Consider the following 14,301-nt stretch of genomic DNA (forward strand, 5'->3'; position numbering starts at 1 on the left):
AAAATTATATGTACACCACTCTTCCCTCCCTTCCTCCCTGCAAGGCGGAAAGATTTAATTTCTTAGATAAGTTCCCGAGTTGTGCAAAACATTGTATGCGAGCCTGCCTACTCTCTTCCTATATTCCCCATGAAAGAATGGAGGGGTTTCAAAAATCATATAATTATTTCTTGCAGGGCCGTAGGAAGAACCGACTCATGGGGGGGGGGGGGTTTGGTGACTGATTTTTACCTATGAGTTTTTGCCCAACAATGCACGTATATTAAAAAAAAAAACAAGTTATGTCTGTAACTATATGATTATTCATTTTTAAGTACTTTTACATGAAAAGTTTTCGTATGAAATTTTACCTTCCAAAAGTTGATCACAAAAATGAGCTGAATTCGCTTTCATCGATGGTTAACATTTTAAATTTGTTTAAGAGTCTGGAAGATCAAACTTAGTTGATTTAAGCATAAAATAAGCCATCCATTAAAAAAAATTATGCTATACTCAAATCAAACAAGCCTAATCTTCAAAACCATTTTGCAAATTCAAAAACCTTTGATGCAAATAAATCAAATTTTCAAAAAAAAAATTTAGTGATAAAAATCATCAGATTTTCGAATCAAATTTGCTAGATGCAAACTTGAACCAAATTAATGATTTTAGTAGGTATGATGTTTGACTTTGAAAAACTGAAACATTAACACATTGCGGACCAAATACGAGATATCTCGTTTTTTCACTTGCCGCTAGTATGCATAGTTTAAAAGTTTTTTTTTGTTTGCTCTATTTTTCAAAGGATCAACGATACGTTTTCACCCTCCCAATTCAAATGTTATGATTCTTATAATGAAACCTTATTCTAAAAATTTAACACAATATCTACTTCCCGTTACTCAAATATATTAAATAAGCAGAGTTTTCTCTACTGGTTTCTGAAACATAAAATGCCAAATTTTGTTGTCCTTAATGTGTAATGTAGACAATGTTTAACAATACACCGGTAAAATATAGAACTTTATGCAGATGTTTTTAGGTGAGGATGATTCGTTAACAACAAATATTGTTCATAAAGAACCAATTCCATAGTGAAAATCCTGTGGATGATTTTTTAAATAAAATTTGAGTTTTCGGATAAAACAAAAAACCCAAATTCTACCTTTTAATTGTGATTTTAAGATGAATTTTGTTTACAAACTAAAATGTTAAGGACCGTGAAGAAATCTATGACGAGAAACACCGAAATTCGGCATTCTATATCTCAGAAACTGAATTTTACAAATTTAGCACTTTAAGTTACGGCAAATGTTGTGTTCAATTTAGTCGAATTAAGTTTAACAATACTTTCAGTTCATTCGAGTTATACCTCAAAGTGTTGCACACTGTTGGCAAGCGAAAAAAAAGAGATATCTCGTATTTGGTCCACAATGTGTTAAGTTCATGATCTCTTAAATTTCTCATCAAAATTTATTTACATGCTTTTTTCTGAATTTTGAATCTGTATTCTGAATCTGAATTCTGAACCTGAATTCTAAAATTGCGCTTTGAATCTGTATCCAAATTTCCATACGTACGAAAAATGCGATTTCCGTATCTTATTCCAGATCAGAATTTTATGAGCCACGTTTTAGAGCCCTCTTCCATGAATCTTTCATTTAAATTCTGTAGTTCGGGTTTAATCTAAGTCCACGATTTAAATTATTTATTTTTAATTTGTATTGTGAATCAGAATTAAAATATCCGTTTACAATGATCTGAATCTGAGTTTTTAATTTTGAATTGCCATTTCGAAGCTTGAATTTTGTGCAAGAACCAAGTTTAAGAACTTCAAATTTGAATATTAAACAAAATTTCTCTTTTTCATATTCTGAAAACTATTATCAAAATATTTTAAAAAAAACATATGATATCGCATAACATAATTCAAATTTTATATAAAATGCTTAACCAAATTTGAACCAGGTTTCCAAAGCCGCTTTTCATTTCTAATTTCTTATGATTATTCGAACTGAAAATCAAGAATTCTGAATTTGATACCGAATCCGAAATACGAATATAGGAATACATTTTTGGCTATGGGAATTATGGAATCAGAACCATCGAAATGGGTTTAATTTAATTTGAAATATAATATTCAGACCTGAATTTCTATGAACAAGTGAGAAAATTTGGAAAAATTGTAGACGAATTTTGAACTCGGGATGGGTTTTTGAGGTTTTTGCATTAGTTTTTAGTCTAGACTGTTACTCTTGATTAACCTTACTCTATTATCATAATTTGGTTCAGAGTTTAAAATTTTAAATGAAGAGTAGAATTCCTTGCTTGCTTTTTTGGATCCTTATGGGGGGGGGGGGGGGGGGTTCAACCCCCAAAAAAAACTAAAAAAGTTCAAAATTTATGAATAATTGTAAATTTTTGAAAAATCGTTATTGAACAAAAAATCTAAAAAAAATTGAGAGGAATTTGATTTTTTTATTTGATTTAGCAAATAATCTGAATAAACCCGATCAAAACTCGGGAAGTTGTAAACAATATCTGGTCTGGATATCTCGGCCAAATTTGACATATCTGGATCTGGAACTGGATTTAAGGGCAAGCCTGAATATATTCAGAAAATCTGGAATAAACTATAATCAAAGTATAAAGCGATACCGTTCAGCATTCTCCTGAACGATCTACAGTGAAAGATACGCGAATACACCATAGATGTTTTGCTGAAACCATAACTTTTTGATGATTGTTTAGCTTTTACAACATTACTTTTGGATATTTGATAAATTTTCCAAAATTATTTGAAAAATTTATGAGTCTGTAATAGATATTCGGCCTATTCGACCGAATACTTAGCTCAACTATTCGGTGAGCCGAATATTCGGCCGATCGAATATTCGGTACATCTCTACTCTCAAGCAATGCAAAAAACTGTAGAGGAGCCCCTTTCTTAACTCCTAACTGGAAGGAAGGAGTGGTGACAAATATCGATTGAAAACTTTTTTGTTCTCAAATACCCTTTCATGGCAAATTTGGTTCCATTTGCTTGAATTATTCTCGAGATATGCAATAAAAAATGTATGGGAGTCTCACTCCTCCCTCTCTATCTTCCCAATGGAAGAAGGGAGGGGTCTCATATAATCAAAGAAATATTTCTCGTTTGCCAATTGTGTTGTGGCCATGAAAAGCCATTGGTGGACTGTGGGTGCGGCGCTTGGCAAAACTACCACTGCTTGCCCTTTCCCCTTCTGGGATTGGGCTTTGACAACCCCTGGTGGTTGCCAAACAGTGGAGGCAGGTCCAAAGACTGTCTGCCTGGAGGCCAAGACCAATCCGATGTGAGCACTTGGGAAACTACCACTGATGGTCCGCTCCCCTCGTGAGATTGGACCTTAAGAGACAACCACGCATAGTTATCCCATCAGTGGAGGCAGGTCCACTTGACGCTGCCTGGCGGCCAAGACTCGGGGGGATCTCGATCGCCTGGTTGACCGAGATCAAAAACTCTTTCAGATGGAGGGGCTCTGAAAAGAGCCGATTGTGGTAGCTGGACCCGGGAGCAGGGCGTCGGAGCGAAGCAGTAAAGAAGCACAAGACACTCCTTCTTTACATTCTCAATACTATTTTATTTCTCTTCACTTAGTACTATTATTTACACTTTATATGTACACTTTTCCTCCGTCTCATCTTGACGGTTTGACGGTTTGTAAAGACTGACTCCTAGGCGCATAAAGAATACGCCCTTAAATAGGCTGACGAGCAAGCAGACAACCACGTGCTCGCGCCAGATAGAACCGCCTAGAACTTTCCATCTTGCTTTCAGTGAGAGCAACTGTCTTGCTCTCTCGGTGCGGTGCTCTCGCGTCTATTCTCAGTCGGACTGTCGGACTGAACAAATTGTTTGAATGATTTTCGAATTATGTAAAAAAAAATTGTACTTTACCCCCTTCTCTCAAAACTGAAAGAAGAGAGGGATATCAAAGATTCAGGGAAGCTTTTATCGTACCCTTAAACCATCCAATGCCAAATTTGGTTTCATTTGCTCGATTTGTTTTTCAATTATGTAAAAATCTGTCAGAAAGAACACCTTGCCCTCTCTTGTTTCCCCATCGGAAGGAGAGAGGGTTCTCAAATAGTCATAGAAATATTCCTCGTACCCAAATGCACTCCAACGTCAAATTTGGTACCATTTGATTAATGGGTTCTCGAGTAAAGCAAACATTTGTCTTTTGTTTGGGAGGCCCCCTCCCCCTTCCAGTAAGAAGAAATAGTCTCAAACTATAAGAGAAACCTTCTCCGGCCTCCAATCAAGGTTGCTGAAAAAAAATCTGTGGTTTTGATAAAAAAAAATCTTGAATTCTGAAATTATAACCTATAATTCTGTGACGGTTTTCTGTTACTCTTTTTTATTAAGTTCATTGGGAAATCATGTGAAACAGTAACAAATTGGAAACTACTTACAGTTTTAATAGAAAAAAAATCAATTTACATTACTTTGTTTTCATATTTTTATGAATAAGAGTCAGAAATAAATAGTCAAAAGCGACATAAAAATTTATAATTTTGAAAATCTGTACAAAATTTAGAAAACCTGTAAATTCTGTGAAAATTTTAAAAATTCTGTGATCTGTGACCCAGATTCTGTGACGAAATTTTGCTTTAAATTCTGTGACAATACAGATTTTTTTGTAATTTCGCTTCCAATACCCCCACCTGTCAGGTTTCAGGCAAATCGATTCAGTGGTTTCCTAGTCTATAGAGAACAGACAGACATACAGAAGTCCATTTTTATTTGCATAGATATTTGCTTTTGTTATTATTTCCAGCTTAATTCGACTTACGTAACCACCCCCTTCCCTACACCCCCCCCCCCCCCCCCTGGACGGGTATTTCACACGGGCCTGATCACAGCCACCAGCTGCCCAAAAATTTGTGGGGAAACTTCCAGGAGCTGGGTTCATCCCTCACATACCAGTTGCGTTATCCGGTCAATTGACTTTCTGATCCGTCCTACGGGAAACAATCGGTCGAAATCAACTTAAGTTCTTTCGCTCAATTATAAGTGCACCCTATTGGATTACCAATTTTCCCGGTAATCCCTATATGTCTGTTCTGCTCGGCCATTTGTTTCATTTGAGCGTAAAAGTTCCCTAGCTGCTTTCCTCGTCGTTCTTCTCATACCTACCACTAATTGTTGCCAAAGTTCGTGCACCTTTCCAGGGAACCAGACGTTATGGGCCAGAAACTTTGATTTGCACTCATGCCCTAAATTCCGACTTCTGGATGAAACTTTCACCATCAGCCACCACTCAACAGGAGTAGAGAAGAAACATGGAGAAAATGGGAAAAAACATACGTACGTTAATAGAGTTAAGAAAACTGTTACACAGCTCACGTGCTCTTGCCCGGATTTAGAGATGGGGATCATCCCTTAAAACCGTTATCTAAGCAATTAGATATTTGGATTATATTTGGAATAAATTTTCGAACCAAAAGAGCTATTATTTATTCATAGAGTATTTGTTTTAATCTCCTCACGGCTTCCATGGAAGAACCCTTCCGAGAAAATTTACTTCTCCAGAACACTATCAACAGTTAATTAGAGTTTGGCAAACTCTATCCGAATCCGGCGAAATGAGTTGTTGCTGTTTGGATATCCTATTTTTCGTGTCTGAAGTAATTGCAACAATGCCGACTGTAGTAAACAAACAAATTAGAAATTAAAAGTTGTTATAGGATTTTTTTTTTTGACGTAACCTCAAATAAATCAAAAAAATTAATTTCTTATTTTGAATGTACAACTTACAATAGTTTGTTATTGTTTGAAGAATAGTTTCAGGCGAAGCTATTTTAGTTTTTAAAAAATAAAAGAAACTCCAAAGAAAGAAAAGCAGTTTTCAGGTTATGTGAGTGAACCATCTGATATGAAATGACGGAAGTAATCCGGAATGGAAATGAAAGACGATCTATAGATAGAATACGGAAGACTTTTCTAACACAGTAAAAAGCCACCCACGACGACGACGTTACGAGTTCTGAAAAAAAAAGCTGAAGCCAAAAGCTCATTCATTGGAACCCGATTCGCATTGCGGAATCCCTCCGTCTGCTCTACAACAACCATAATGGAACCACACCAGACTCAATCCAGATTGGCCGCCCGCCACCTCCTTGGGTAATCCTCTTTTGAATGAATGTTGAATGCCAACAATGAATGACTCTAGCTTGCTTGCTTGCTTGCCATTAGCCCAGCCGAGTTGAATTTTTCAATCCCGCATTAAAATGGAAAGCAGCTCGTGGTGAACTTTTGCAATCCGGCTCGAAGGACCAAACCCACTCGCCCCATTGCATCAGATTCCCTTCACTTCTCATCTTCAATCGTGGCACGTTGTCAGTTGCAATGCCCGCGAGCGATCGAATGGCAAACGTTCGTTGCTGGCAACGAAAAATTCCCTCGGCGTCTCAGCGCTCAAAAATAAGCAGAAGCAGAAAGTTTTAATGGTGCTTCTAGAGCGAAGATATTTATTTATCGTTTCGAAATCTTTGTGGTACATTCTCTTTGTTTATGAAATTGCTTAATCTGAGGAATTAATTGGTCATCAGTTGACCCTATCGAAGTCTTCTGGAACAGTTTAAATTTTACAACGATTTTTAGAGTTACAAGTTTTGTTAGTTTTGAACTCGTTTCAGGCACACGTTATTTTTGATACGAATAAGTTTTAATTAAAACTGCAATGTGCAGTCAAAACTGCACAATCACCAGTTTATAGGATAACTATTCGGTCTGAGCATTCGTTCTGACAGAACCAAATGGAAATGAATGAATGAAACACCGTCGTTTTCTGTTAAGCAAAAAAAAACCTAGAACAAAATAGAAACCAAACCGGCTTACCGGCATCACCGACATCGACATCTCGTTACAGCTATTCATTCATGACATTCAAAACCGGCAAAATTATGTATTTTCCAGTACACTTCTTCAACTGATTGTTAGGTATGTAGGTTGATTACAAGGTAAAATTGCAAATGGGTGGCACAAAAACTTATTCCCTCAGACCCAATAATGGTGGCTCCAGAGAGTGTAATGAAAAACATAACCAGTTAGCGAAGGAAATGGGCTAAGGTACCTACTACTGCGGAGTCCATTTTTCCGCATGGCTTATGATTAAGTGGTTTTTCTCGGTTTCGGTTGGTTTGTGAACTTCGTTACAAAACCGAACGAGTGGGTAGCGGATAAAAGTTGTCCTCCTGTAGGTATCTGTACAGTTACTTGCGGTAAAACTCATTAAGCTGGAGAGTTACAATCTACTGGTTGATCTGATTTAATTTCTGTTCTATGAATGGCGAAACTATCTTCCAATAGAGTTGGTATCCAATTTGAGTTTCATGTTTTATCAAAGTACAAAGGTGTTGAATTAAATTAAGTCGAACTGACATACGGCAATTGACATCGGCATATCTTGCAAACGTTATTCAACTTTTTTGTGAATATTTTTGAAAGAATTCAAAAAAAAGGTAGATTTTTTTTCAAATACTGTGTTTTGAGAAGGACTTGTGATATAAAGGGTGATACGGTAAAAATTTGGTCAATATCAACTTGACGTATTTCTTTCAATTTTGCATTTAAAAAACCTGAACACCCCTCATTTTGAAGGTGTGTGTGTGTGTAGAATGTTGCTCCTATTTTGATTTTGGAATTCACTCTTCAGTTGTCAAAGGAAGAAGAGCAGCGTATTAAAATTTTGCTTGCGCATCGCAAAAATCCGAGCTACTCGCATGCAAAGCTGGCAAAATCGCTAAAAGCTGCCAAATCAACCGTTACAAATGTAATTAAAGTGTTTGGGGAACATTTGTCGACAACCAGGAAGTCTGGATCGGGGGGAAATCGAAAACCGGAAGCCGCTGAGACGACAAAGAGAGTTGCCGGTAGTTTCAAGCGAAACCCTAACCACTTTCTCCGAGATGCCGCAAATAAGCTGGGTGTATCGTCTACAACCGTGCTTTGAGCCAAAAAAACAAGCCGGACTATCGACTTACAAGAACGGACTATCGACTTACAAGACGACGAAACCTACGTCAAAGCCGACTACAAGCAGCCTCCGGGACAGGAGTTTTATACGGCAAAAGGAAGGGGAAAGGTAGCAGATATTTTCAAGCACATGAAACTGTCAAAGTTCGCGAAGAAATATCTGGTTTGGCAAGCCATCTGTACCTGTGGCTTGAAATGCAGCATTTTCATAGCTTTCAGGACTGTCAACCAAGAAATTTACGTGAAAGCGTGTTTGAATAAATGTCTGCTGCCTTTCCTGAAGAAACACGGTTGTTTCGTACTGTTTAGGCTGGATTTGACATCTTGCCATTACGGTAAAAAGTCCATGGAGTGGTACAGAGTAGACAAGAACCCTCCCAACACGCCAGAGCTCCGCCCAATTGAGAAATACTGGGCTATTGTCAAGCGGCACCTAAAGAAGACCAAAAAACTGCTAAGGACGAGCAGCAGTTCAAGGCAAACTGGCTCTCTGCGGCGAAGAAGGTGGACAAGGTGGCTGTACAAAATCTGATGGCAGGGGTTAAGCGTAAGGCCCGGTAATTCGGATTTGGAAAAACGGAATCCTAACTGAATATTTCTCCTGAATTTTATACTAACTAAACTTGAAAAAGAAATTCAATTTGATGTTTTAAATAAATGATTTCACCTATTTACACGCGTTTTCTCTTGACCAAATTTTGACCGTATCACCCTTTAGCTCAGTTGGCAAGTGAGTTGCTTCATAAGCTGATATCCGTGAGTTCGAGCCCAAGAGTAAACATCGATCACAGTTGTACCGACTGAAATTTTAGAGTTAATGTTTTCGGAAAATGATTGAAAATAACAAAGGTTTTCATGCATTTAAAAATTTGGTATCTAAATATTTATTTCAAAGTATAACATTGTTTGGTGTATGACTAAAAACATTATTTGAGAACAGTTTGTCAACACATTCAATTGATCAAAGATTACATATGCAATTCTATCGTCAATTTGTTGTAATTACTTTTCATGATATCAGTTATATAGCTACGATGTTGATTTTGTGCGTTATTTTTGCTCTAAAAGTACGTGAGATGGAGTAGGCGATGACTTGTTAAAACAAAACAAAAACAAAGGCGACGACTTTTGCTAATTGCACGCGTTTTTTCCTTCAGCCCGCGAAAATTTTGCAATTTTTTTTATTTTCGTACGTAAAACCGTTGAGAATTAACTTTAAGAGGCTTAAAATGAGAGCTGGAAGGGAGTGCAGAAGTGTCCACCGGAAGTTCCGGAAATTTATAGGAGAGTAAGTGTTAATTCATAAAAAAAAGTTGCAAACCGGTGGCTGCAGAAATGGAGTGTTTACACATTGAATTTTAATTTCATTCTCGTGTGGTGGTCTGGGGATGTTAAGGGAAGCGCTTGTTGTGAGGAGTGTGTGAAAGTTTTAAAGTAGTTTTGTCCCTCAAAGATGACATACATAAATTAGTGGTGGAAGGCCTTTAACGAATAAGAAGAAATTGGCTCTGATCAAGGAATATTCAGAGAAGGTAGTACCAAGACAGCCCTGCTCTAGTATTGGTACATGCTGCGACGTCACAATCACGAAAAATCTTTTGATTTATAAGGAAACTTACATTTTTCGTTGATAACTCGAAGAATCTGCTGGACATTTTCCACTTTGTAAGCATGTTATTCTTAGTAGAATGATTCTGGTTATTCAAGGTTGGTACTAAAAAGTTGGATTTTCGAGTTACTTTTCTATAAAATAGACTTTCGAAGTTCGAAAAAATGTTGAATTTTCCCAACTCAATTTTCAAAACTTCAGAATTGGTTCAAAATATTTCATGAAAATGTTCAAGTCTGTTAAGTTTTGGTTCTTTTTTCCAAAAAGTAATCAAAAAACAACTATTACTAACGAAACCACAATCTTTCGCTGGTATTTTATTAAACTGAGTTAATAATAATTTATTGATGTTAATTGTTCTATATAAGATTGTATATGATAAACCGGTTGGATAAAAATCATGCCAATCAGTTGAACACTCAAAAATTACCCGTTAGATCTTTAAAAGCTGTTTTTTTTTTTTTTTGCACGGTTTAGCTTCAAGATAACACTGCATCGAATAATAAAACAACAAAAAGTACATAATGCAATCTTTAAAGTGCAAACAAACTCCATAAAATAACCAATTAGAGGTCGTGCAACACAATAAAAAAGAAATCGGAATTCATTTGCGTTCCTAAACATGTTTTTCTTTGAAATTTCTGCAATTCTCGTATAAATTTTCGATACAATCGTTTTTGTGACGTCACAAAAAAAATTCAATATGGCACTCGACACTACCTTATTTAAATATTCCTTGGGCTGTGATGTGTTTTATTTTCGCTGGCAAATATTTTAGATCTTTCTATGCAAACAAACTTTTATCCTGTCATACGGCTTTTCGACATAAAAAGTATTTCTTATAAATTTTTAAAGTTTTCAATAATGTACCTTCTCTTCAGTGGTAAAACAGAGAGCTTAATTAATGGGTAGCATTTTAAAAAATCATAATGGATAAGAAAAAACATGACTTTTCCCTGCTGAAGGCAATGTTTATCGGAAAACCACTCTCGATGTGATGGATATGAACTATACAAGCTATTTTTCCTAAAATAAATGAAAACCCGGAGCATTTGTAATGGGTCTAAAAATAGAACACTTTCAACGCTGATGTTCCATTTTGAGCCCTGGCGTCATTATAACACTTATTTTCGAAACAAACCAGGTGACAAAAGAAGGATTTCAAATTTGTACCGGCCTTAGTGAAATGGTAAAAACAACTAGAACATAATAAGAAACCTCTAGCCCATAAGAGAATGTTGTTTAAATACAAGGTTTTTTGTGTTAACTTGAAATGAATTTATACAATGCTCGAAAAAAAGCATTTTGAGCATAACGAAATTTATATCATTCATTTCTCTACTGAGGTTCTTACCGAACCAATTTGTCAGGATTTTTAAATCGGACTTATTTATTTTTTAGCTTATTTGTGATCAACTCCAAAATTAATGAAAAATTATAACTTATTTAAGAATTATATGTAGTTACATATTAAAAACTCACAATATCGAAATAAACTTTTGATATCACTTTTAAGTCCATTGAGGGTAGAAAGAAAAAGTTGGGACCTTGAAAAAACTGCATTAGTTAAACAATAAATATAACAGTCAATCGTCAAGTAGTTTGATATTTAAATTTCTAAGAATCGAAATAATCGGAAATCTCAGACCTAGTCTGAAAGCGATTTCCCAAACATTCAAAAGTGCACCTAAATCACCGTCTCTTGTTGATCTCAATTAAAACCAAACTCACTTTCATCGACATCGATTGACCAACCATCTATCCATTGACTTAGTCCAGCCGAACGACAACATGATGATGATACAGCTGACAGACTTTCGAAGACTAACCCAACGAACATGCCATCGAAAACTCTAGCATCATTTGTCTAGCACCGGAAAGGCTTACTCGTTTTGACTTCGCCTACATATCGAGACTATCATCACCGCGAATGGAGAAAGGAGCAGCTGGTAGGGTCGCGAGATCGAAAAGGTGGGGGTTTTTGACATATTCTGGACAAACAAATTTGTCCATTCATGCCTGGGCTAGTATTGTCGCCATCAGCGGCAGCATCATCATCATCATCATCATCAGTAGCAGCTGTAAATGTCCGTGTCAATTCATTGATGTTCCGGTCATTGGTCCACTACCTACACTAGGAAGGGGGAACTGATTTTTCGATGCACCCTTACTGGACAGACAGCCTTCCAGGGCGGCAACTTCATGACAACAATCCTAGCTAAATGCTTTGTTCATTGAGAGGAATCGGCTTAAGGGTAGAGGTTCATACTATCGGATTCTTCGAATGTGGCAGTTTTCAACCTGATCCAAACCAAATTCGACCGTTGAACGATTTTCGAAGGCAAAATTGGTTGTCAAAATACAATAAAATCAACTTCAAACATTGGTGTTTTACACTATGTGTCAGTATCGAAGCCTCGATACTGCCCTAGAGCAAGGGTCGGCAACCATTTAGACTAGAAAAAAAACCTGGTTTTTTGTATTTAGAAGAACAACTCAAAAGTTTAAGATTAAACAACTAAGTAATTAATATTTCAAAAATGCGAAAAGGACTCTTAAAAACACACTAAAATATCACATTTGTAGACTTCGGTCCAGCTGTTCATCTATTACATAAAAAGAACGATAAATTTTAAAATTTTCCCGTTAGGATTTCTTCGCAGACTTAAATGTGTGAAAATAATAATAAAATGCATGAAAGTTTAAAAAAAAGCTTAAACCGCGAGTCTGCATTACAATTTGGTAGGGTTACAGAACTAGATATTGTACACCACTTTTCTGATTCAGCGAACTTGTGGCTTTTGAAAAAAATCATCACAGTGTAGGATGCCGGGTTCAAATAAATGAAAGACTTGATAATTTAGATTTCTAACTCAAATTGTTGACGTCTGGAAAGTATCTGACTAACCTTTTTGTTTAAAGGGTGATACGGTCAAAATTTGGTCAAGGGAAAACGCGTGTAAATCGGTGAAATCGTTTATTTAAAAAATCAAATTAAATTTCTTTTTCAAGTTTAATCAGTATAAAATTCAGGAAAAATATTCAGTTAGGCTTCGGCTTTTCCAAATCCGAATTGCCGGGCCTCACGCTAAACCCCTGCCTGTCCACCTCCTTCGCCGCAGAAAGCCAGTTTCCTTGAACTGCTGCTCGTCCTTAGCAGTTTTTTTGGTCTTCTTTAGGTTCCGCTTGACAATAGCCCAGCATTTCTCAATTGGACGGAGCTCTGCCGTGTTGGGAGGGTTCTTGTCCTTGGGAACCACCTGCACGTTGTTGGCGGCGTACCACTCCATGGCCTTTTTACCGTAATGGCAAAATGCCAAATCCGGCTAAAACAGTACGGAACAACCGTGTTTCTTCAGGAAAGGCAGCAGAACGTGAAAGAGTGTTTGAATAAACATTCAAACACTCTTTCACGTAAATTTCTTGGTTGACAGTCCCGGAAGCTATGAAAATGCTGCTTTTCAAGCCATAGGTACAGATGGCTTGCCAAACCAGATATTTCTACGCGAACTTTGACAGTTTCATGTGCTTGAAAATTTCTGCTACCTTTCCCCTTCGTTTTGCCGTATAAAACTCCTGTCCCGGAAGCTGCTTGTAGTCGGCTTTGACGTAGGTTTCGTCGTCCATTACCACGCAGTCAAACTTCGTCAGCAACGTCGTGTACAGCCTCCGGGATCGCGCTTTGGCCGTCGTATTTTGTTTATCATCGCGATTTAGAGTAACTACCTTCTTGTAAGTCGATAGTCCGGCACGTGTTTTGACTCGATGCACAGTTTATTTGCGGCATCTCGGAGAGAGAGGTTAGGGTTTCGCTTGAAACTACCGGCAACTCTCTTTGTCGTCTCAGCGGCTTCCGGTTTTCGATTTCCCCCCGATCCAGGCTTCCTGGCTGTCGACAAACGTTCCCCAAACACTTTAATTACATTTGTAACTGTTGATTTGGCAACTTTTAGCGATTTTGCCAGCTTTGCGTGCGAGTAGCTCGGATTTTCGCGATGTGATACGCTGCTCTTGTTCCTTGGACGGCATTTTGACAACTGAAGAATGAATTTCAAAATCAAAATAGGAGCAACATTCTACACACACACACCTTCAAAATGAGGGGTGTTCAGGTTTTTAAATGCAAAATTGAAAGAAATACGTCAAGTTGATATTGACCAAATTTTGACCTTATCACCCTTCAACTAGTGCTTCTATCCAAAAACTTATTTGACTATATATTTAGTAAATGCTGGTATAAAAAAATTAAAATATTTTTAGCCACCAATTTTAATCCGGGACTTCAAGTCACATTTTGATAGGAAAAATATCTTTGAGAGCCGTTCCTTATTCCAAGCTTTGTACAAAAACTCGTGAACATTGATCGAAAGCAACAGCTAAGAGGCCACAGCTTCAAACCAATAGAGCCGGTATGGTTGCCGACATCTGTCCTAGAGAAAACAGTAATGCAAACGCATAGTTACACGGTTGTTGTTGATTTTTGTCGCTCATCGTTACAAAAACGATGTCACTAGCAACCGGATATCCTACCTGATGTGTGAGGACACACTTATAAACAAAAACTAACATTTATAAATAGCTTCCGCGATTTACACAATCTGTATGTTTTCCCGGTCCTATAAAATTCTCGTTGACGAACTTTCGTAACGCTCACTCGCCCCAAGGTAGGCAACCGACCTATCTCAACAGT

At 37.1% G+C, this 14,301-nt stretch overlaps 1 protein-coding gene across 4 annotated transcripts in view; it reads left to right on the plus strand.

Annotated features, from left to right (window-relative positions):
• The window catches only part of LOC129740640 (uncharacterized), a 315,420-nt gene that overhangs the window by 287,273 nt on the left and 13,846 nt on the right, over positions 1-14,301 (plus strand). The window lies entirely within an intron of this gene.

Source organism: Uranotaenia lowii, chromosome 1 (genome assembly GCF_029784155.1).
Source record: "Uranotaenia lowii strain MFRU-FL chromosome 1, ASM2978415v1, whole genome shotgun sequence".
Lineage (NCBI taxonomy): Eukaryota > Metazoa > Arthropoda > Insecta > Diptera > Culicidae > Uranotaenia > Uranotaenia lowii.